The sequence below is a fragment of the Ochlerotatus camptorhynchus genome, unplaced genomic scaffold, assembly GCF_037179485.1.
Source record: "Ochlerotatus camptorhynchus isolate MF236.1 unplaced genomic scaffold, CSIRO-AGI_Acam_v1.1 ptg000367l, whole genome shotgun sequence".
NCBI lineage: Eukaryota > Metazoa > Arthropoda > Insecta > Diptera > Culicidae > Ochlerotatus > Ochlerotatus camptorhynchus.
In genome coordinates this window covers 3,033,858-3,059,489 of record NW_027040855.1, presented here as the reverse complement: position 1 = coordinate 3,059,489, position 25,632 = coordinate 3,033,858, and the positions used below count along the sequence as shown (strand labels likewise).

The following is a 25,632-nucleotide window of genomic DNA, read 5'->3' as shown; positions in this document are numbered from 1 at the left end:
CCTGATGTATGTGTTGGTAGAGGGAAAAATGTAAACTTTGCGGGAGACGATGTCTTAACACTCGAAAGCAATTTTGTGAAATATGAAGTAAAACAAATCCTAGCTAGTTCTGCATGATGATTTTGTTTGATTTTATTTATTTGTAAAGTATCCGAAATACCAGCTGGCGATTTGTTTTTTTTATGATAATTCCTTACTTGAAAACAGGCAAAAACTCACAAACAGGCTGCTTTTTCATGGTATACAGTGTGATAATTCAATAATCAATAAATTATCTCAACATTTAGTGGCAAACCATTCATAAATTTTGGTAACAAACAAAAAATTCTATAATCCACATTAAATTTCAGATGTAAGCGCCGATTGAAACAATCTTTTCGACGTCACTACAAGGGTGATTGATTAAACGAAAGAAACGAATGGTGCGGAATGAAAGCCGAGGAAAAACTAATTGCACCAATATATTCAGACCTACAATTCCACACCTTCTATAGACAGGTTCAGCCTTGATAGCTAGCTGCTTGCGGGAACTGATGACCTTGACCAATGTCCAAATAATACTCTTTAACAAATTTTTGGTGGCCCTGAAAAGGACCGTTTTGTAGTGATGGTTGAGTAATGCAGAGCTGGGTGTTAAACACGGATGAGGCTGTCGAGCTGTATGTCGTTTGGAGCAAGGGTGACACGCTTGGCATAGATGACCGACCCACAGCGACTCACGAAGAGTTACTGATTTCGATCCATAGCATAGCGGTGCAGCTTCTTCCTCCTTTGATGGTTGCTTATGTGGGCTCTGCAGCTCGCTGCTTGCTGGTAGCCTTTCGTTGTAACTAGAGAACCATTTTCAACGCCACACGCCGAAAACACTGCTCCTGCTGCTAGTGCTGCTACTAATTTCGACGACCGAACACCACCACACAGTGGTGTGGTCGTTGGGAGCGTGTGGTTCTGAGTATGTCGATGAGTGTGCAAAATATTACGCAATTCCATCCTCCCTATTCGCACGCGCCCGAGGATCGGAGGCGAATGCCACTTCAACTTGTTTCGTCTACTTACTACTCTCTGACGACTGTGCTGGGGAAGCAGCATATGCATGTAGGTAATTGGTGGATTTGTTAGTTAATTCGACGGTTTTAGACAATGCTGGACATTTACCAGTTTTTCAATAGTTTCTTGTTGAAAATTAACATTTGGAAGCATTGTTATCGATGCGTAGCCATATTTCTGATCGATTGGTGATAAAATTATTGAAATTGGACCAGGGGCAGCTGAGTTATTAACGTTCAAAATCTTTCTTAATTTGTTACATGTTCTATTTTCAGTTTTCACAAAGTGTAGCCCCATATAGAAATCAAAGACGTAGTCCTACGTCAAAAAATAGAAACTTAATAAATGCGTCATTCCACGTGATCGAGAAGAAATGCAAAAGTGAAATTTTGTCCAAATTTGGAGACGATGTTTATTTTTTTCACAGGTCGCAGTAGGCTCTGCTCAAGAGTGGTTGATTTTCTCTTTAGATGTCTTGTTTTTGCTTCGTATTGAATTTCCGGTTAGAATTTCCCGTAACAGTTTCCACCCATGTCACGTGTTGCCACCATATCCTGTGTTCGATAGTTGTTAAAGTCATATACGTCATATGTGTTTTTAAATAACCGGAATAGGAGGATCCATTGTGTGCTAAGAAGGATGTGCATGTGCAAGTGCAATCAAAATCAGGCATGTTACAGATCATTCCGATGGAGCACGAAATGAGCCTAGCCTTCTTGATTCGTGCACCTATGTCGCTCTTGGTCCCACCGTCCGACGCTATTTGGCTGCAAATATATTGGAAACTTTCGACCTTCTCCACTGCTTGCCCCGCTACCGTAAAGTTGCAAGGGTTGCCGGTGTTGATATCCAACGATTTAGTCTTGTTGACGTTGATGGTGAGACCTGCCGTAGAGGAGCGTTCGGCTAGGTCATTGAGCTTACTCTGCATATCAGAGCGCCGTTGTGCTAGTAGAGCAACATCATCAGCCAAATCGAAGTCGTTGAGATGCTCCGTGGTGATAGGCTGCCAAAGCAGCCCACGGTTCGGTACACGGTCAATTGCACCTACCATGATCTCGTCGATTACGATGAGAAACAGCAGCGATGATAGTATACATCCTTGTCTCACAACAACGACTACCCGGATAGGGTCGGACAAGGCTCCGTTATGCAGAACTCTGCACGTAAAAGCCTCATACTGCGCTTCGATGAGGTTGACGATTTTATCCGGGACTCCCTTCCGTCTCAGGGCGCCCCACAGATTCTCGTGATTGAGACGGTCGAAAGCTTTTTTGTAGTCAATGAATACTAAATAAAGGGACTCTTGGAATTCATTGACCTGCTCCAGGATGATGCGGAGCGTGACAATATGGTCCACACAAGATCTTCCGGCACGGAATCCCGCCTGCTGCTGTCGGAGAGTCGCGTCGATCTTCTCTTGTATCCAATTCAGGATAACTTTACACAGAACTTTGAGAACAATACACAGTAACATGATGCCTCGCCAATTGTCGCGCACAGTCAGACCCCCTTTCTTTGGGACCTTCACTAAGATGTCCTGCATCCAGTCGGCCGGAAAAGTCGCGGTGTCCCATATATTACAGAATAGTTGATGCAACATTTGTGCGGATAGCATGGTGTCAGCTTTGAGCATCTCTGCTGATATGCGATCGACTCCTGGAGCCTTGTTGGATTTAATGCTTCGGATAGCTGCTTTAATCTCTTGCAGTGATGGGGCCTCGGCATTGACGCGAGTGATGCACCGCACCCTAGGCGGATCATGCCAGGTTGTTGATGGCTGGTTGGCCGTCGAAACATGAAGAAGTTGTTCGAAGTGCTCAACAGTGGGGTCGGTAAGCAATTGTCCAGTCGTGTCCTTCACTGGCATCCTCGGGTTCATCCTTGCTCCACTCAGGCGTCGTGAGATATCGTAGAGGAGGCGTATATCGCCAGTGTTTGCGGCTTTCTCCCCTTCGTCGGTCAGAGAGTTCACCCACGCTCGCTTGTCCCGTCTGCAAGAGCGCTTGACTTCCTTATCTAGAGCCGAGTACCGTTGACGGGCTTCGTTCTTGGCTCCTCTGGTTCGCGCCTGCTCTATCGCGGCTTTTGTTTCTCTACGCTCCTCAATCTTCCACCAGGTTTCATGTGTGATCTTTTCCTCTGGGTGCGCAGCTCACCCAAGGTGTTCTCGCTTGTTTCTATAAAGGCATTCTTGATGGCCGTCCATTGTTCTTCTACGCTGCCACCTTCTGGAACGTCCGCAGATCGAGTATCAAGTTCTTCAACCGCTGGATCTTCAAGTCGGCGTGTGTTAAACCGCCGCCCGTCGCTGGATCCGCGCCATGCGTAGGCGGATTTCGCCGATTAGAAGATGATGGTCAGACGCGATGTAGGCGCTGCGTTTATTCCGGACATCAAGAAGGCTCTAACTTCCATTTCCGGCTGATGCAGATGTGGTCGATCTGATTTTCGGTATGTCCATCACGGGAAAACCACGTGACTTTGTGCACTGGGCGATGAGGAAAGAGCGAGCCCCCGATCACCATGTCGTTATTGCCACAAAATTCTGCAAACAGCTCACCGTTCTCGCTCTTTTCTCCGAGACCATGGCGTCCCATGACACGCTCATAGTCCGTGTTGTCGGAGCCGATCTTTTAATTGAAGTCGCCAGTGTAGATCTTGATGTCACCCTTTGGAACCTTATCCACGACGGCATTCAGTTGACTGTAAAAATTCTCCTTGTCCTGTAGCTCGGCAGCATCGGTTGGCGCATAACATTGGATTATGGTAAGGTTACGAACCCGTGTTCTAAATCTGGCAAAACAGACTCCCACTTGATGACGCTAAGTAGGAGACCAACTCCACGATAGCGGGGAGCGTTTTCACCTCGAATACGAGAGTATAGTAGTACCTGTCCTGACGGCAGTTTGTGTTCTCCAAAGTTTGGCCAACGAACTTCACTCAGTCCCAGGATTTTTAGCTTCATGCGTCGCGCCTCGTTAGCAAGTTGTGCCAGTTTACCCTGCTGGGCTAACGTCAATACATTCCATGATCCAATTCGTGTCCGTTGTTTTGCGCTAAAAGTCGTTGCCGTTTTATCAGTTCGATGTCTTTCTCTGTTGGTTTCTGTAACAATTGTAAAGGTTTCAGAGACAGTAGGTGGTTGGCTTAAGGTCTCCTATCCGCCGTGATGGGGCTAACATCTTAGGTGTAGCTTCCGGGGAAGAGCATTTCTTATTCAGCCGCTGGATGCCAGTCAGACGCTGTTTGAGCCGCACCTCCATAATGAACAGACGCTCGGGTTGGCGAAGCATTTCCTCTATCACCGTGCTATGGATACCGCGCCAGTGTTCGCGTCGCATCTCCTCACTCTGCTATTGTCGGATTGACAACATTGCCCAGGCTACGTCAACCAGCTGTGGCCAGACATGGAAAATCATTTGCATTCATTTACATTCATTTGTCCCTAATTTTTTTATCAACAAAATTCCGCAAAATGATGTATGGAGTTTTTGTAGGCTTTGTTATTAGCTACCACTTTTGATAACAACTCAAATCCGTATCTCTTATGCATGACGTACCAGAGCGAACAGAAGCCACTAGTGTTTTTCAGTGAATGTATTTTACATTCACTGAAAAACAGTAGCAAGTTCTGCTCGCACTAGTTCGTGATGCATAAGAGATACAGATTTGAGTAATGGGCAAAAGTTGTAGCTAATAACACAACCTACAAAAAATCTGCACATTATTTTGCGGAATGCTGTTCATGAAAAAAGTTAGAGGCAAATGAGTAAATGAATGCATGAAATGAATGTAAATGATTTTCCATGCCTGTCTGTGTCCATGTTTCAGCTGGCAGTCTTTTGTGATCATATGACTCGTGGAGGCGTGAGGTAGGAACTTGTGAGGACCAGAGCTAGGTATATCGCTCCTTCCAGATTGTCACTCACCATTTTATAGCCCATATTCCCGTATTCGCTTTCCCTCTCATAAATCGTAAACAATAGGGTCATTCGTCTCGAATGGAACGATGTTTTTTTTCTACGACGAAATGCATTATCATTTCGTTTTTTCTGGACGACGGTTTTTACGCATAAAAAGTGAAAGAAGGAAGACGTTTTGCTTTTTAACACAAATGCACACGGCTATGAGAAATGCCATTGGAGTAAAAAAAGTTTCCCTGCCATGCCTTCGACATATCCTCTGACAACCTAAGATATTTCCAAATCCTACAGGTAGAGCGATCTGCATGTGTATTGAATATTGTTTTGAGAATTCAGGATTAATGAAACAGTGGATATTTTTAAATTAGGGGGAATGTCGGCTTCGGCACTTCTTTCCCTTTTATCGCAAGGGGAGTAAATGAAGTCTTAAGACCCACGTACATTAGATCCGGATTGGACGCGTTGCGGAAAAGTGACAGATAAATCTATTGTCTAACTGCCAATATTACGTCAACGCAACGCAAACGGATCTAATGTGGGTGGCCCTTTAGAGTGTTTATTTTTTGCAGAACAATGCATTGGAACATGATGCAAATAAATACCCGCTGATGATGATAGAAGTGCTGAGTCCGACATTTCCCCTATTTTCTATCGTTAAACTTTGAATTATTTTATTCCAAATATGTTTTTGAATATCAAAGTGTACGGAATTATGATAATCGTACTAGAATTAGCAGAAAAGCATAAATACAGTTTTTTTTTTTATGTGATCGTGATCGTGCTCGATGTGGCATTTTACTTACCCTTTGCTTTTGCAGGAAGCATTGATGAAATCTGTGGATAGGAAGTGATCTGAGCATACAATGGATAGTAGACAGATTAGAGGCTTGGAGGAAATTAAAATATTTTCTGTAGGGTGATTCGCTAGCGTTAGCTTTTTCGAGCATCTAGGATTGAGATTTAGATGTGTCGCCCCTCGATAATGTCACTATTACTAAACAAAAAAAAAAGCTCATGCCAAGAAGCAATGTTTGAAGAGAAATTACCGATTTTTCTAAAATCTCCATACTGCAAAACAGCTTTATCCACCGCAGTTTGTTTTGGTTACGTATGTTTTGGTAATAGAGCTAATAAACTATAGAGGCAGAATAAGCGCAGCGCTACTGTACCTCTCCTGGATTCTGGCAAAGTTGCCAGTCTTTTTTTTTTATTTTTGTTCATTAATTTATTTGATAAGGCTCAACCGAATTAACTTAACAGAGCCGAAGGTTCATGGTTACTATACAATACATCTTAAAGCTATAGTCAAAAGGTACAACACAATAAACACTTTATCTTCCGCTATCCAAAAAGCCTCCTCCATCAGAACTGGAGCCGCTTCCAGTAGTTTCATTGTATGGCAAATTGTTGTACGCCAACGAGGGTCAGAGCGCGTCCATTGCAGCAATGGACGCAAAACGTGGTCAGCACTCACACACTCATCACGAAACGGTTGCTTTCCAAAGTCGACGACGCATCGACCGAAAGAACTGCTGATGAAGAACAATGAGGAGGACCACACAATGGTTGCTGCCGAGTAAACAGACGATCGCGTAGCACACATCGAGAGTGGCCTGCTTTTGTCGACAGCCGAGTGAACACTGGAGTTGCCAGTCTTCTTGATATGATGTCTTCGGTATAATTGTACTTGCCACACAATTATGCTAATGTAAAATGATACCGGCATTGAAAGCTCTCAATAAATAACTGTGGAAGTGCATCTAGAACACTAAGCTTATATGCTATAAGCAATAAGTTTAAATGTCAAGAATAAGAAGAAGGAGAAGAATTCAAAACAAGCATATAATCTAAAAAAGAATAAGATGTTCTCATCTTTCCTACAGACACTCTATACATAAGCACCAACAGAAGTGTACACACCTTTCAATATATGAATCTTAGGTATGTTTGAATTGTATATACCAGTAAAGCTGGTATAAATGGTTAAAGGTGGTATAAGTGTAAATAAATTTTGAGTGTAAAAAGCGTTCTCTCCACCGTTAGGTGTCACTACCAATTGAAATTTAAATGCCTCCGTTTCTGATTCCCATGTTACCTATCTGTGATTATACGCTAGAAACTATCGTCTCACTTGCACCAGATCACTACATTATTTTTATGGATAGTCTCAGTTCTGTTGAAGCTATTCGCTCCATGAGGACGGTAAAGCACTCCTCGTATTTTCTCATGAAAATACGAGAGCTTCTAAGTGCTTTATCTTTAAGATCTTTTGTCATCACCTTTGCATGGTTTCCATCCAGCGAATCCAAACACATAAAGCAACCAACGATACAGACAAAACGGTTGGTACGACTAACCATGACAAACTCGCTCTGTAACATAGCTCGATCCGAGTGGTAGAAGGATAATGATATATTGCTTGCCTGCTTTGTTGCAATATACACGGATGAGGACATAGCTTGATATGAATCAAGAAAAGACATAACAAAAAAATTCCCATTAACACACGTGTATCATCTTCGGCTTTACTTCGTGAAGCAGCTTGCCAACAATTTGTTCGTTTCCTTCTACCACCCCGAGTGAGTTGTGTCGCACGGGCTGCTTGTCATGACAAAGAACGAAGAAGATTATATCATTATTGCTTTCCACTTCTGACATAGTGTTATTATTCGGTTCGTTGATCGCTTGTCATTTTGTCATTTGGAGATATTTTTGATTCCTTGGTCCCATCTCATTGCTCGATTCCGGGCAATGAGAAAGCGGACTCGCTTGCAAAGGTGGGCGGTGTGGAAGGCGATACTTGCGATCGACCTACAACGAATTTTTATTCATTTATCGTCAACAGTCGCTCGCCAGCTGACAAAATAAAACGAGTGAAGGGAGTTTGATCATCCCTGTGGTGTTTAAAGATCCTTGGTTCAAAGGGTTGGATGTGGGTCGAGACTTCATTCGTCTGATATCTCGCCTCATGTCCAATCACTATTCGTTAAACGCTCACTTGTTTCGTGTTGGGCTGGGACACAGCAATCTCTGTGAATGTGGACAAGGTTACCAGGACGCAGATCACATTATTTGGCCACGTGCTGAGCACCGTGGAGTCAGATCCGAATTGTACGATTCCCTTCGAGCTCGAGGTAGACAACCTAATGTTCCAGTTCAGGATATTTTAGCTAGACGCGATTTGGAGTTTATGAAATTCATATATGTTTTCTGAATGTTAACCTTTGATTGTAAGTTTGAATAACTTGTGTTTGGTTTGTATTTTGTGCGTGTGTATGTGTGTGTTTGTGTGTCTATTTTTCTGTTTATTTGTTTCTGTAATTTTACAGTTACAGAGCTGATGTCAAGTTGAAAAGAATAAAGAATGAGTTTTAGGAATAGTGAAATTTGTGTATCATAAGTCATGTTTCAATTCTCCTTGTCCCTCTCCCCATTCATAAAATTGTTATCCACTAAGATTTAAAACATTAATAATGTATAACGCAAATGATAACCTGGCTCTGTAAAGTTTATTCGATTGAGTCTGTACAAATAACGTGGTCATAAAAAAGCACTGCCAAACAATAAATGGATAATTTTACATCAAAGTCAGAATACTTCAAATATCTCAGGATAGACAACGTGGGAATAATTTCAAGAAATTTACATCGCGTTCTACATATTTCCTGAGGTAGCACCTAATAATTAAAGAGACTGAATTGGGTAAAGAAGTGACATTTTATCGATTTGACAGGTCTTCTGCTCGACTGGAATAACTTTTCCTATGACTTTGACAGATACTCGATTTTTCCAATTTTGCCATGTCGTCTCTTAATAAATTCAGCCTATTTACTAATAATGAACAAATTGAAAAAAAAAATAGCAAATAACAAAAAGTATCAGCCTGTTAAAGTAGTCTGAGGTCAAATTGACCCCAAGGTACAGACAAAGGGTAGAAAAGTACATAAGTCCGGTATATAAGTCCTTGGAATATTTTTGAAAATACTAAAAGGAGGATTACAATTAAATCTGAGAATAACTCCAGAACATCTTTAAAGGAATTCGGAAAATAAATTCAGAAGAGTTTGCCTAGTAAATTATGAGAAGAAATCCAAGGAATTTGACTTTCAATGCGAGTAGAATTCCAAGGGAAGGTGTGAGAGTCAAAAAGAAATCAGAAATGAATATTCGGATAATCTTTCCACAGGGTTTCTTATTGTGATGAATTTCAAAATATTTCTTAGGAAAACTAAAAGAAAATTGAATTTGAAGCTTCGTCGAAATGTTGAGGTATATTTCAATGGAAATCAGAATGGACTATTCTGAGGTCTTCAGAACTACTTGAAAGTTCCCAAATTTGCCCTGAAGTTAATAAAACTGCTTTGCTTCTTAAACTTCCCTGAACTTTATAGGACTTTCTAAAGTTTCCTCAATTTTTCTAACGATCGTAGATATCTTCTAAAGGTTTAAAAATTTGCTGAAGTTCTTTAAAATGTATGCGACTTCTCTCATGTTAACGGAGCTGCTCTGAGGTGCTCTGTTCTTTTCTGAAATTCTCAAAACTTCTCTAAGGTTTTTGCAGTTCATGAAGCTTGTTGTACTACACTGAATGTAATTTAAATATCCTAAAAATGTTTAAGCTTCACTGAACTTCTTAATTCATGAGAAGAATTAAATTTTTAACGTATCTGAAGTTATCTGAAAATCTGGGAACTGCCTTAAATTTTCACTTATTTTCTGAAACTAATGGAACTGATCTGCTTCTGAAATTCTTCCAATTTTCGAAGATTACTAAACTTCTTTCAAATGCTCCCGCATTCTGCTAATGTTCATACAAATTCCTGAAGTTCGCTCCTTTTCAGCTCCATAGATTTTCATGAAGCTCGCTAAATGTTTCTGAAGATCACGGTACTTCTGTGAAGATTTCAAAGTTTTTCTAAATTTCTGGAACTTTTGTGCTCCCGCAATTTTCTATGGTTCTATGATTTTCTCTGAAGTTCTCAAGATTTTTCTAAAGTTCATGAAACTTCCCGTAAATTATTGGCACTAATTTAATTTTTTTTTAAATAGTCTAGACTTTCCTGGTGGTATTAAAACTGCCTAAACGATTATTGAATTTCCTTAAAGCTCTCTAGGCTGCCCTGAATTTATCAGTATTTTTTAAGAACCCGCATCTATACGGATATTAAATGATTTGCTCACTAATGTTCCCTAAACTTATCTATGTTTACCTGAAGTTCTCTAAATTTGTTTGATAATCCTTCAAATTTTCTGATATATATATTCATAATTCCCTGACGCTTCTGACGTTTTCGGATCAATCATAGAATTCTTCGAATACTCCATAATTCCACGGAACTCCGTAAGTCGCTTCAAATTTGCTTAAGTTAATGGGAAGTACTCGGAACTTTGCTGAATATCATGAAACCATCTAAAAATATCTAAATGTTTTAGAAGTTCCCTGGATTTCTTTAAAGCTTGCTAAAAGTTATCGCATTGTTTTTTACTTAATGGGACTTCGTTGATGATCTTTAATCAATTAAGCTAAATTTTCGCATTTTTTTAAGTTCTTGAAATCTCCATGATATAACACCCTTAAAATACTCTCACGTTTGCCGGATGTTCATATAATTTTTTATCACGTTCCAGAAATCCACTTGGAGCTTTGCTGAAGTTTCAGGGAATTCTCTGAGTTTCTCAAAACTTTTTAAAGGTTTCTACAATTCCTTGACATTTTTGACGCATTTTTTTTTTTTGAACTGCCCTTTGATTCTCTAATCTGTTTTGATGTTCCCGAAGCTTCCCTAAAGCTCTATAGGATCTTAGTTCTCCTCGGACAAAATCGAAGTCCCGTTAACACCTTTAAATTTCCCTGAAATTCTTTGCGCTTCTGTGAAGTTCCTGAAATATTTCTGAAGTTTTCATAATTTCTCTGAAAGCCTCTGTGCATCCCTGAATCGGAACATCTTAAGAGTTCTCGATTTTTTTTTCAGCACGTCATGGAACTATTCAGAATATTTCTTAATTTACGATTATAGATCTTTAAACTGCTCCAGAAGTCTGGACTAAAGCTGCGGAAACTGCTCTGAAGATCTGAAATTTCTGAAAGCTTTTCTGAGGTACTTGGAACGTCTTAAAAATTTGCACATACCCCTCATGTTTTCTATATTTCTCAAGTTTGTTTGACACCTGTGAAGTTCTCTGAAAGTCTAAAAGTTTCTGAAAATTTTCGGATACTAAAATAACCGCTTTGAGGTTCTTAAAATTTCCAGTAAGTTCGCCATATTTTCAGCGTATTAACTTCGTTTATTTTAAGGAGCTTCACTGGACTTCTCAGCATTTCTTTTCTCATTTCAGAACTTCTCCAAAGTTCCTACTATTGTTATGAAGTTAATGGGTTGAAGATGACTAATCTTTAATAAAATTAATTACGAACTTGAAATTAATCATTAATTTTTTTTTCCTTGATTCTGGCACTTTGAAAATTTTCAATATCTTGAACTTGTAACGGGTGGCAACTAAAATTTTTGAATTTCTTTCTCAAGCTGTCAAAAAAAGACAAACATACTTGAAGAAGATCTGATTTATTGAAATTAAAGTTACATTGTCCATTGTTGAAAAAAAATTAGTGAACATTTGAAAACCGTCCGTAATCGGATGTTCGGCGAAGCTTCCGTTTGATGTCGGAACAGGAGCGTTGGACGGCCTTCATGTCAACTTTGCGAATGCATCTCTTGATTCTACCAATCAACTGTTTGCAATTCGTGGCTCTCCAGTTATTTTTGTACACCAAGGAGCTCAAAACCCCGAAGAAATATTCGATTGGGCGACACTGAGGCAGATTTGTCGGGTGTTGGTTTTTGGGTACAAATGAGATCGAATGGGTATTCAGGAACGATTGTGTTTTTTTTTGGCGTAATGCGATGACGCTTTATCCGGCTAAAACACGTATTGTCCATCAGCATGATGTTTTTGTAGAAACGGGATCAAAATTTTCTTCAAACATTCGTTCTGGTACACATATTGATTGATTGCCAAACCAGAGGGCTTGAACCATGGCTTAGAAATGCCTTTCTCGGACATTTTTGCGTCCATAATTTTGGCTGGTCTTCCACTACTTTGCTTGCGAGCAGTTGTTGGGGATCTTAGTGTTAAGTGTACAACACTGCTACCTACTGTCCCCATTGGCACCACTGTGCAGTGAGCTCCATCTGAGCTGTCAAACCAATTTCATTCAATCCAACCTGTAAACCTAAAAGCAATAAACACGTTTCTTTTTCAGTGAGTTTTTCTAAACCGTTTCTCGTGTTATTTTCTCCTGTGGCCATTCCATAACTCTGTTAGGTTATGGGCCCAGTGTTTTTCCGGACAATCCAGTGAAAGTGAAAAGTGTTTTCGCGATGGAGGACGAAGGAAAAACCGAGCGTGTGTACATGTTCGACGGCAGTAATTTCATGGCCTGGAAGTTCCGCACGCAGGTGCTGCTGGAAGAGCACGACCTGTTCGAATGTGTGGAGACGGAAGCCGCGGAAATACCGGAGCTGCAAGAACTGGTGAACGACACGGCGGCGAAAAAGGAAGAAATGGTCGTCGGACTGAAACCGACCAGCGGTTGTGCGGACAAGCAAATCGTCGTGTGCGAACCGTGCGTAACCGGGAAGCAGACCCGAAAGCCGTTCGTTGTGCGCGATACGAAACGGTCGTCGCGAGTGCTGGAGTTGATACACTCCGACGTGTGCGGGCCAGTGACGCCGGTTGGCCTTGACGAGGTGAGATATTTCGTCACCTTTATTGATGACTGGTCGCATTTTACGATGACATTCCTAATCGCGACGAAGGACGAAGTTTTCGAGTGTTTTCGGCAGTACGAGGCATACGTGACCGCGAAGTTCGATCAGCGAGTGTGCCGCCTTCGCTGCGATAACGGCGGAGAATATAGAAGCAAAGAGTTCGATCGGTTCTGCAAAGGAAAGGGCATCCAGGTTGAGTGGACGGTTCCTCACACTCCGGAGCAGAACGGGGTGAGTGAGCGGATGAACCGCACCCTGGTCGAGAAGGCGAGGTCTATGCTGGAAGATTCCCAGATAGACAAGCGGTTCTGGGGGCTTACTATCCAGACAGCGGCTTACCTAGTCAATCGCAGTCCTTCGAGTGCGCTGGATTCCAACGTGACACCGTTCGAGCTCTGGGAAGGCCGGAAGCCGAACGTCAGCAAGCTGCGAGTGTTCGGTTGCCCTATGTTCGTGCACATACCGAAGGAGCATCGTAAGAAGCTGGACGCAAAGGCGTGGAAGGGGACCTTCGTGGGGTACACGCACAATGGCTACCGTGTGTGGGATCCCAGAACGAAGAAGATAGTTCACGCGCGCGACGTGGATTGTATCGAAGGCGGTATGATCGAGTCGGACGGAAGAAAACCGAGTGCCAGTGGCTTCGTCAAGATTCCGGGGATCCGTTATGATCCGGAAGACAGTGATGACGAGGAGGAGATCGAAGATCCGGTGTCTGACGATTCTGATTCGGATGACGAGTCATCTGACGATTCGGATGACGAGTTCGGAAGCTTCGAGGAAGAAGAAGATGCGAGTGAACCAGCGGCTGAACCGGTGGCGGGGGCACAGGCCCAAGCGCCAACTGGTGGCAATACGGAAGGAAGACCGCAACGACACCGAACTGCTCCGGCGTGGCACGACGACTTTGAGGTCGAATACGCTGGGTACGCCCTCAACGCAATGAACTACGTGGAGAACCTGCCAACGACTGTTGCTGAGGCTAGGAAGCGGGACGATTGGAGTAAGTGGGAAGCTGCCATGAGAGACGAAATGGACTCCCTGTCGAAGAATAAAACCTGGCACTTGGAGAAGTTGCCGCCGGGACGCTCGGCTGTGACAAACAAGTGGGTGTTCCGGATTAAGCGTGGACTGAACGGTGAACCCGATCGCTATAAAGCTCGGCTTGTGGCGAGGGGTTTCAGCCAAAAATTCGGATTCGACTACACGGAAACTTACTCGCCCGTCGCCAAGCTCGACACACTGCGGACGGTGCTTGCTCTGGCGAACCAAAAGAACATGGTAGTCCACCAGATGGACGTGGCTACGGCTTTCCTGAATGGGAAGCTCAACGAGGAGATATATATGGTGCAGCCTGAGGGTTTCGAACATGGTGACGGTCTGGTGTGTCGGCTGTACAAGTCGCTGTACGGCCTTAAGCAAGCCTCGAAAGCATGGAACGACCGGTTCCATGGCTTCATAGTGGAACGGCTGGGGTTTACCAGGAGTGCGAACGACCAGTGTTTGTACTTGAAGCAGATCGGCAAGGAGACGGTGATTCTTGTGATTTACGTTGACGATGTGGTCCTTGCTGGACCGACTCTGCGAGCTGTTGAAGCCGTGAAGCGCTGTCTAGCATCGGAGTTCCAGATGACCGACGGCGGTGAGATCCGCTGTTTCCTCGGAATGTGCATCGATCGCGACGTTGAAGGAAAAGTTCTGAAGATCAGTCAGAGGCGTTTTCTGGAAGATCTGCTCCGTAGGTTTGGCATGGACGAATGCAAGCCTGTCTCCACTCCACTAGAAGTGCGACTCAAGTTGGAGAAGGGGACCGAAGAAAAGCGAACGACGCAACCGTACAGGGAGCTAGTGGGTTGCCTTACCTACGCGTCGTTGACAACTAGACCTGATCTGGCGGCAGCTATCAACTACTTTAGCCAGTACCAGAGCTGCCCAAATGATGCCCATTGGGTACACCTGAAGCGGATACTTCGGTACATCAAGGGCACTCTTGACTTGTGTCTAGTGTACAAAGCAGATGAAGCGGCAGCGGTTCTCGAAGTGTATTCAGATGCGGATTGGGCGAATGATACATCGGATCGCAGATCAATCAGCGGCTGTCTCTTCAAGGTGCTAGGGTGCACTATTGGATGGATCACTCGGAAGCAGAAGACGGTGTCGCTTTCGTCCACCGAAGCGGAGCTGAATGCTCTGTGTAACGCGGCATGTCATCAGATGTGGCTGATTCGTCTTTTGAAGGATCTCGGTTTGGACTCGGATGAACCAACTACCTTTTTCGAGGACAATCAGTCTACTATAAGAATTTCGGAGAGTTCGAAGGATTTCGGGCGCTTAAAGCACGTGGATGTGAAGCTTCAGTTCCTGAAGGACCTTGTGCGAGAAGGGCGGATTCGTCTTGAATATCTCCGCTCTGAGGACCAAACAGCGGACATTATGACGAAGGGTCTGCCAGTTGGTGCTTTCCGGCGTCATCGTATCGGCATCGGCTTGATCGGTAGCAATGGTTGAAGGAGGGTGTTAAGTGTACAACACTGCTACCTACTGTCCTCCCTTTTATTGGCACCACTGTGCAGTGAGCTCCATCTGAGCTGTCAAACCAATTTCATTCAATCCAACCTGTAAACCTAAAAGCAATAAACACGTTTCTTTTTCAGTGAGTTTTTCTAAACCGTTTCTCGTGTTATTTTCTCCTGTGGCCATTCCATAACTCTGTTACTTAGGATATGGTAAACAGTCGAAGCCGCAACATTTTCGCTTTTAAAATGTTGTACCGTATACTTTTTGCCGAGATTTCTGTGCAGTTCGTAGAACTGTACAACGCGCTCGCGAAATACCTTTTGTTTCGACGGTATTTTGAGCAAAACTGAGCAAGCATAAACAAAACAGAAAATACTAGCAGAAAGAGGAGAGAGAGAGAGCTAACACATACACACTCTTATTTCTCTCTGAGCTCGTTTGTTGTTGAGCATAGAGGCCTCGAAAAAATTCCAAAATTTTAGTTGCCACCCGTTACATGGAATGCGAAACTTCAAAATATTGTATAATTTTAGATCTTGGACTTATTCAAATTAAGTAAGTTTTTTTTTTTAACTTTATAAAGTGAAAAATTAAGTAGCAATCAAGGTTCAGCATTCAACGGATTTGATTGTAAAGCTGTTTTTTTTTAAACTGATTGCCATGTCCAGGCATGGAAAATCATTTACATTCATTTCATGCATTCATTTACATTCATTTGCCCCTAACTTTTTTCATCAACAGAATTCCGCAAAATGATGTATCGAGCTTTTGTAGGTTTTGTTATTAGCTACAACTTTTGGCAGTAACTCAAATATGAATCTCTTATGCATCACGAATTAGAGCGGGCAGAACTCGTTACTGTTTTTCAGTGAATGTAAAATACATTCACTGAAAAACAGAAGTGGATTCTATTTGCTCTGGTTCGTCATGCATAAGAGATACGGGTTTGAATTTTTAGCAAATAATAAAACCTACAAAAGCTCGATACATCATTTTGCGGAATTCTGTTGATAAAAAAAGTGAGGAGCAAATGAATGTAAATGAATGCACGAAATGAATGCAAATGATTTTCCATGCCTGGCCATGTCTTGGTAAATTATTATTGTTTTGATCTACAAAAAGAATATTTTTTGACGCATTGAAAAAATAGCTTTCTTATTGTAAGCCTAGAATTTATCCGTTAAAGTTCCGGAAAACTCAGGTAATTTTATTTAGAAAGATGAGTAGACACCCTGTCAATAGAGAAAGACGACTAAACGTCACAAAGCAAAGAATGATCAATCTTAAAAAAAAATCTACGCTAATTTTTTTTAATTATTTACTGATTACAAGAAAAAGTAACTTTAGTTACTAGGCCTTAAAAAAAAAGAAAATGTTTAGTGACTGGCATAAAAAAAGTGATTCGCTACCAGCCCTGGAACTATGGTTATTTTTTTATAAATTTAGATATGACTTTTATGAAAAAAATAAAAAACTTTCAAAGAGCAGAACACTCTAATACTCCTAGATGTATGTCACAACAATTCAGATATAGGAGAAAGTTTATGTGTAACAAACCATTGTTAAAAATAAGAAAAATTCTTAGTTATCATGGAAATTATATATTCATCCAAATACAGGTATACCTCGATATAACGTAACTGTAACTTTTGACATCCATCGCTGATTTTTCGTAAACGATCATTCAAACAAGCAAATTAATAGCACCATCGGACAGATGAGATAATCAAACATCTATTGGTAATATTATTTTGTATGATTCAATTGTTATTAGTGAGATATTGACGATGGAAGTCAAAAGTGACAGTTACATTATATCGAGGTTTACCTGTAATTGAGTATTCTAGAATTAATCATCCATCATTACACCATTTTTTACAACGCTAAGTACGCAATGTAGAGAAGATATAGATTATTCATCTAAATGCTTAACGTGAAAGATTGTGCGATACGACTGACAACATCAAATAGGTTAAGAGTAAGAAATTTCCATATAAATTCACTCAATTAATGTTCCTCTAGTTTAGATTGATGATGTGAGAAGGACAGAATTAAGTAAGACATGAGAGAAACATCACACACCAAGCAATATGTACAACAACCATACACACCAAGACATCAAATGACACTCGTATACAAAACTTACAGCCAGCTTGTACACACTGTCGCTAGATGGTACCGCTGAACTTAGCGCAGAGACACCTGGAAGGCAATAGTCGAAGCATAAGTGGCAAGCTTTCCGCTTTCAGTTGCTCTCTTCTCACATAAACTCCCTGCTCTCGTCGTGAGAATAATCACCGAGTGCAACATCATTTTGTGAAATGCTGGAGAAGAGCATAGAAGGCCTTCACAAACGCACACACTCACATGGGTACGTGGGAGGGAGAGCAAGTTGAGCATAAAGCAAAATCAAAACAAAACGTAACTCACCTCGCTTTCCGAAGAACGGCTTCGGCAAACAGGTAGCACAACGGTTGCACTGAGATACCAGTTCCGGTCCAGCCGGAAGGCACACTACCGTTCCCATCTTCTTCTCTTGCGTTATGTGTCCGTACCGTGGTTAGTCAGCAGTCAGCCGGGAAGAAAAATCTTAATCCGATTGTCAGAACGGAGGAAATACGAATCGTATTATTTGAACAAAATTGATAGATGCTGGATTAGGGATTATTGGTTTTTCCTTTTATTCTCTGATTCGCTTCGCCGTTGTCGTCGAAGGTTGCTTTCATCGAGCGATCAGCTGGCTGGCTGACACCTACGCCTATTCGTACCGCTGCGGGGGCTTTTACTTCTGCTTGCACGCTGCCAACCTGGGGCTGAGGATTATCTGGAATGTGGGGGGAGAGGAGGAAAAAAAAATACTGTCACACATGAGGAAACTTCGAAAAGCCCAACGAGAGACGTCGATGGGCGCGCGTTCGACCGAGTGCGGTGTTTGTGGAAGGTATTATGTTTTCACCGAAAGGATCAGCCTGAAAATAGAAATGTAAATTTTGTGGCTTCACAAAAAAAAAATATTGAGGTGTTTCCATACGTTTCGTTGGCAGGTAGGCAAAGATTCAAGTGGAATTCTTCGATTCACGGAGCAAAAATATTTACATTTTTTTGTCAAATCTCAGGTAATCATGGCAGCAGTAGATCTCTTTTCTTCATGTATTTTGTATTCGATTTCTATTTCGAGAATTAAGTCGTCAAATAATGTCAATAGTATTGTCCCGTGTACCGAAGAATATTGACATTGAAATTAAAGTGCAATTTTTTCAACAAAAATAAAACCATACTGATGCAATCCCCACCTTCGGGTTGCACACTTTGAAATAACTACTTTCACACGAGACGTAATCCATATTGGATCATTTAATAAACATTTAATGTAAAATTAAGTGTTCTCAAACCGAAACATAAGCAGCTCGATGAAGAAAACGTTTGATTGAATAGATTTCCTAGTTTCTTTTAACTGACTCTTATGTCAAAAGGGCCGCTTACATGTGTCGGTCTCAGGGAACCGAAGTGTACACGACTTTTTTGTAGTGTACACTGAAGTCTTTTTACACGGTTTTTTTTACGCGAATTTTTTTTACACGGTTTTCCACGATTTACACGGTACGTTTTTAACGATTTCTCGACAACGATACAACCTATCGACTTGATTCCAATCACATTATCCGTTTCAAGCTATAGGTAATCGAATGGCATACTTAAAATAAAATCACAATTTTTGGTGTAAATAAAGAAATTTTTAAAATATGTCTATATGGACCATATCATGCTTTAATTACAAATGGCATCAAAATCCGATTTTTTAAAAACATTTAAGCATACGAAAAATCAAAATCTCGTAGGTTTTTTAACACGGTTTTTTTACACGGTCCGTATCCCCCCGTGTAAAAAAATACCTGAGTGTATTGCCAACATATTATTTTATGAAAAGTTTCTGAAGTCATATGACAGAAACAACAGAGATATACGGTGTATTGTAAAATTTGTCAGACATTCATGTTTTAGTATTAAGTTTTATAAGTTGATCATGTTACCATGCTTCTGCGTTAATTTCCCTACAGATGTCACTACTGTTCTTAAGGGGTTACGCCTACCTGCAAACTTTAAAAAAATCGATTTTTTTTATTGTCCTAATCGAAAGTGTATAAAGTCAATAATATTTCCTCAAACGATCAAGTTAATCCGATGAAAACTTGAAACTTCAAACGCGATTATCTCGGAATCATATTTTCAAAACCGGTGCCAAAAATTTCTCGAAATGTATACATTCGATTCGTCCGTTCTGTTCAGTACTATTTTGTGCAGTCCACGATCGTTCGGATTTCGTCTATCATTTAATTTCGATTTTTTATAGCCGATCAAAGACAAATTTCAAGGATCAAAAATCGGCACTTCAACTTTGCAAGGCCGCCATTTTGTCAAAACAATTAAAAAAAAACCGAACGATCAAGGACTAGTTTAACACATGCTTAACGATTTGGCATGGTTTTTTTTTATTTCAGATGATTACATCACAAACCGCAGTTGGCACCGCAAAAAGCGTTTTTTAGAACATCGTCCACGGGGAGCAGCCGTGCGGGGCACCAGGACCTCGTTTTTACAGCATCGACTGATAAATGTACCATTTAATGTGTGTTCAATAAACGGCAGAAAACTGATTTTCAATAGGGGAAGTTGCGTCGTTTTCGAGAAAAAAATCCAAACTTTCGCTTTTTTTCGGTCTTGCAGGTAGGCGTAACCCCTTAATGGTGAATTTATCGGAAATTATGATTACAATTAGTCCCGATAATTGTTAACAGTGGATAGTGCGGTCAAAACATGTATGCTTACCTCACCTATCAGGCTAAGGCCTTGTTGTCCTCTGCTGTCCGAAGAAGTCGTCTCCACTGTACTCGATCCATCGCCATAGTTCGCCAGCCTCGTAGTCTGCGAAGGGTCCGCAGGTCACCTTCTTCTTGGTCGATCCACCTTGCCCGCTGCGCGCTTCTTCTTATTCTTGTTCCTGTTGGGTCGCTTTCTAAAACCATTTTCACTGGGTCGTCGTGTGGCATTCTTACGACGTGTCCAGCCCACCGTAGTCACCCAATTTTTGCAATGTGGGCGATGGATGGTTCTCCCAGAAGCTGGTGCAATTCGTGGTTCATTCGCCTCCTCCACGTTCCGTCATCCATCTGCAGTCCACCGTAGGTGGTACGCAACACCTTCCGTTCGAAAACACCAAGGGCGCGTTGGTCCTCCACGAGCATAGTCCAGGTCTCGTGGCCGTAGAGGACCACCGGACTAATCAGCGTCTTGTAGACAGTCAACTTCGTGCGGCGGCAAATTCCAGAGTCCAAAGTAGGCACGATTCCCTACCATAATGCGTCTTTGAATTTCGGTGGGCCCAAATACACGAACTCATCGATCACCTCGATTTTGTAACCGTCAATCTGAACTCGGGGTGGGAGGCTAACATTGTCTTCCCTAGAACCTCTTCCTTTCATGTATTTTGTATTTGATGCGTTGATGGCAAGTCCAAACCGCCTAGCGTCAGCCTTCAGTCAGATGTACGTTTCCGCCATCATCTCAAAGTTCCGCGCCATAATGTCAGTGTCATCGGCGAAGCCAAGGAGCTGGATGGACTTCCTGAATATCGTGACACTCGTGTCTATCCAGCTTTGATCACACTTTCTAACGCGATGTTGAACAGCAGACACGAAAGTCCATCACCTTGCCGTAACCCCCTTCGAGATTCAATGGGACTCGAGAGTGTCCTCGATACTCGAACAACGCACATCACTCGATCCATCGTCGCCTTGACCAATCGCGTCAGTTTATTAGGAAATCCGTACTCGTGCATAATCTGCCATTTAGCTGATCTCGATCGATTGTGTCGTATGCGGATTTGAAATCGATGAACAAATGATGTGTGGGCACGCGAAAATTTGGTCCGTGGTAGCGCGGGCACCCATGAATCCCGCCTGGTATTGCCCCACGAACTCTTTTGCCAATGGTGACAGGCGGCGGCATAGAATTTGGGAGAGTACCTTGTAGGTGACGCTCAGCAGTGTGATCACGCGGTAGTTGCAGCAATCCAACTTGTCGCCCTTTTTGTAGACACCTTCCATCCACTCCTCCGGTAATATCTCCTCCTCCCAAATCTTGCCAATTACCCATTGCAGTGCTTTAGCCAGTGCTTCACCACCGAATTTTAATAGCTCACTTGGTAGTTGATCTATACCAGTTGCTTTGTTGTTCTTCAGCCGACCTATGTCCTCCTCAACTTCTTGAAGCAATAAGCTTGAAATGCGAGTAAGAAGAAGAAGAAGAAGTGTTTGTCAGGTGATCTCCAGGCGGCTTTGTAGATATCCTTGCGGGGGGAAAAGGTACTTCGAACTACCATACCCCGATAGGCTGCAAAGTTCACGCATCGTTGGCCGTTGTCGTTCGATACGGCATGCAGGCTGTTTGGCCCGATTGCCGGTCTATACATTGCCTCTCGTTCTACCTGAGCGTTCATGTCGCCTATGGTGATTTTGACGTCTCGTCCCTCCCCATGGACATGGAGGTTGACGGTACTTGTGCTTCGGAATGCTTCAGTATGCCTCAAACGATTAATTCTTGGTTGTTAATAGAACTTCCTTGATGAAATCGGCTGCTTCATGCAGACTGAGCAATTCTGATTATAGTGTCAGATTTGTTCTGTATACAGAGGAACTGGGAGGGCTTATTAAAAACTTCTCACCAATAAAGTAATGATCTTCTAGTAAATTTTGCATATCATTTTATTAATATTTTATTTTATTTAAGCATATTATTTTTGTTACAGTCAATTAGCAAAAGATTTAATATTACTTGCTCGTTTTTGCGTAAAATTATCAATATTTATTTTACTTGTAATTACCTTTGAAAGTTTTTTTTTCAAGTTTTTTTTTGTGATCTGAAAATTTACCCAGTTTGGTTAGAAGTTTCGAAGCTAACGCATGTCCACAGGCCTAATAGAAAGATAGGCAGAAAAAGTGTATCATGAAGAATGGTTGCATGCAGGGTTGCTTCCACTCACTTGCTATAGATGAGTGATTTTCGGAGTTTTGAATTCGCTAGATGTTGTAATGGAGATTTGTGTTGTTGGATGCGGGAGGAGATTGGAGGGCAGGTGTTTGACGCATAGGGCCTGTCAATTTCACTTTCAGTGTGTCGCAGTCAGCGGTTTTATGATTCGTGAGCGCTCGCGATTCGTAGAATCGTTGATTGTGACTGCAAGTGGATTTGACGGGTTTTGTGTGTCGGACGCTAGCTTTTTGGCCTCTTCTTGTGTCTAACATGTGCAGATTATCATTATAACGTCTAATGGTTTTGAGATTCCTGGTGGCGTGAAATATATTTGTGAGAATATCTTTTTGAGATTTTAGCAGTCACGTTTTGTTTGTAGTTTATATTTTATTTATTTCATGTAATTATCGTAAATAATAGTTATTCAATAATAGATATTTTATCCATATATTCGAACTTTGACGCGAAGCGCTGTGGATTATAAGATGCTCGATGACCCTCGAGGGATCGATTTTGCTTACTGAGCAGAAAATCATGGATTTAACCCCAAGCTCTTCCACAGCACAATAAATCGCCACCATCATTTGTATATTTGATATTGAACATTAACCTCGGAAACTATTTGCATATCAAGCGAAAACGTAGCCCTGTATTGTCGCGAAGCGTTATGGTTCTGAGATGCTCGATGACCCTGGAGGGATCGTTTTTGCTTACTGAGCAGAAAATCATCGGTTTAATCCCAAGCTCTCCGTCATGACTCTTAAAATTTATTATCACTAAACAAAATTAGTATGTTCTTTCGATAGCCGGCTATCGAGAGATTAAATAAACAACAAATAAACAATACATACTTTTGGTTGCATCACCAACTTGAGGTGAATCCAAACCGAATACCCTACCCAACCCTCCAACTCCGTAGCACTTATGAGGGTGTCGCTAAGTCGGTGGTCTCTCGTTAAGTAAGTACTACATCAACATTTCCTTCCCTATCCCTAGTTATGGTAAAGATGGGCGTGGCCGGGAATAACGACAGTCATGCTTCTGTTACTCTTGTTTAGATTGGAACCAATGTTTACTCCTCAGCATTATTTATTCCTGAAAGTAGTCTAACTGAGAATCTCAGAAGAGACGTGAGTGTCGCTAGTATCCAATCTACGAAGTATATCATAACAACGCTAACGCTAACGCTAACGCTATGGTGATTTTGACGTCCCGTTGCAAACAGCCGTCTTACACCTGCTCCAATTGCGCATAGAACGCTTCTTTCTCGTCGTCGGGTCTCCCTTCGTATGGGCAGTGCACGTTGATGATACTGTAGTTGAAGAAACGGCCCTTAATCCTCAACTTGCACATCCTCGCGTTGATCGGCTGCCAACAAATTACGCGTTGGCGTATCTTACCCAGCACTTCAAAGCCTGTTCTAAGGTCGTTGGTGGTGCCATAGCTGTGGTAGAAAGTAGCCGCTCGATGCCCGCTTTTCCATACCTTTTGTCCCGTTCAGCAAAGTTCCTGCAGTGCTACGACTTCGAAGTTGCGTGGTTGAAGCTCGTCATAGATTAACCTATCGCAGCCAGGGAAGCCGAGAGATTTGCAGTTCCATGTTCCGAGTTTCTAATCGTAGCCCTTATTTTGTTGCGTAGGTCTGTGCTGATTGTTTCAATCCGTATTTCTTTCTTCAGTATTTGCAACTTTGTTTTTTTAGGGCGGCTTGTTGGGCCTGCCCCAACCCCTTGTCTCGCCGGGTGACCATCATGTACAGCTTTATTTAGAGTCCCACGCTGGCACTAGGACGGTGATCAGCCACTCATAACATGGAGAACAGACGCCGTTCTGAGCCGCACCTCCAGGGTGAACAGACGCTCAGGTTTAGTGAAGCATTTCCTCTATCACCGTACTATGGTTGCCGCACCAGTGTTCGCGGCGCACCTCTTCACTTTGCTATTTCCGGAATGGCAACATTGCCCAGGCTACGCCACCCAGCTGTGTCCATGTTCCAGCTGGTAGTCTTTTGTCAAAATATGTATGGTACATCTATATATGCAATTAGATTAACATCCGGAGTGTCTCCCTTTTTAGATAACTATGACAGAAATACTTGCCAGGCTCCGCCCCTGGATGAATTGCATAAATAAGAGTTCCAACAGTGTTTCAGGGCTATGTATTATATTTTTAAGTCTGTGAAAGGAAATCACATATTGTTTAGCATCAATTGTTGAGAGAAAATGTTCACTATTGGATTTCGATTTTTCGGCTTTCTTTCGACGTGGGTAAAAAATGTATGAGAAAATACTGTTTTTATTTAATTGTAGCTTGTTTAACAATGATATCCGGACAAAACTGAACTGGCTTTAGGTTTTTATCACGTTTTTCGACCTGAATAAGCATCAATTCACCCAATTTCCAGCGAGTGAAACAAGGCCATCTTTATAAAAAAATTCCTGATGATATGGATCATTCGTTGAAATTAATACTTTTATCATTTTTCAACGATGGATTTTGGTCTAGTCAATATTTTCCAGAATAACACTTTTATTTTTAGAGTACTAAACACTAAATATCACATGAAATTTGAAAAACGATTTTTTGAATGTTTTTTCACAAAAGAGCACTATTGAACGAAACAAAATTTCAGTTATTCAAAATCGTCATCAAATAGACTATCATTTCTCAAAATATCTCAGGGGTATATTAAGATTTATTTGAAATATTATGAAAAAAATACTACACGCTTTGAAAAAAAAACATGTAAATTTGGGAGCTCTAAGAGTAACATATACGAGCGTCATTTTTGACATAAATTTAAGTCATAACAGACGCGAAATATAGTTCAATCAAACGTAGTTTTCGTCGAGAAACGAACTTTTCAGTCTTGAAACACTATATATTACATGACATGTTTGTTTACGTCTCATATTTTATGTCAAAGGCGGATTCCGTCACGTGTAAAATTAGTTATTTCTAAGTGTGTAAGCTTCAAAACCATTTAAATTTGATGAATAGTGTATGCTATGCTAACGAAAAGTTTGTTTAAAATTAAAAGAAGAAATTGAAATCATCATATGAAAAAGGATACAACCAGGATCGGACCCCACAAACTTAGTTATAACTTATTTTTACACATGACGGAATCCGTCTTTGACATAAAAGATGATACGTAAACAAACATGTCATGTAATCTTCAGCGCTCCGAGACTGAAAAGTTCGTTGTTCGACGAAAAGTACGTTTTATTGAGCTATATTCGCGTCTGTTAAAACTCAAATTTATGTCAAAATTGACGCTCGTATATGTCACTCTCGGAGCACCTAAATTTACATGAATTTTTCCAAGTGTGCATAGCACTATT

General features: G+C 41.6%; 1 long non-coding RNA gene across 1 annotated transcript in view; it reads right to left on the bottom strand.

Moving 5' to 3' along the window:
* LOC135709898 (uncharacterized) overlaps nt 1–25,632 on the bottom strand; it is a 248,361-nt gene that overhangs the window by 2,659 nt on the left and 220,070 nt on the right. Inside the window, exons 2-3 of the long non-coding RNA XR_010518380.1 lie at nt 17,690–18,083; nt 17,406–17,461 (exon numbers count right to left, since the gene is read on the bottom strand). This is a non-coding gene — a long non-coding RNA (uncharacterized LOC135709898). The remainder of the gene's footprint in view (nt 1–17,405; nt 17,462–17,689; nt 18,084–25,632) is intronic.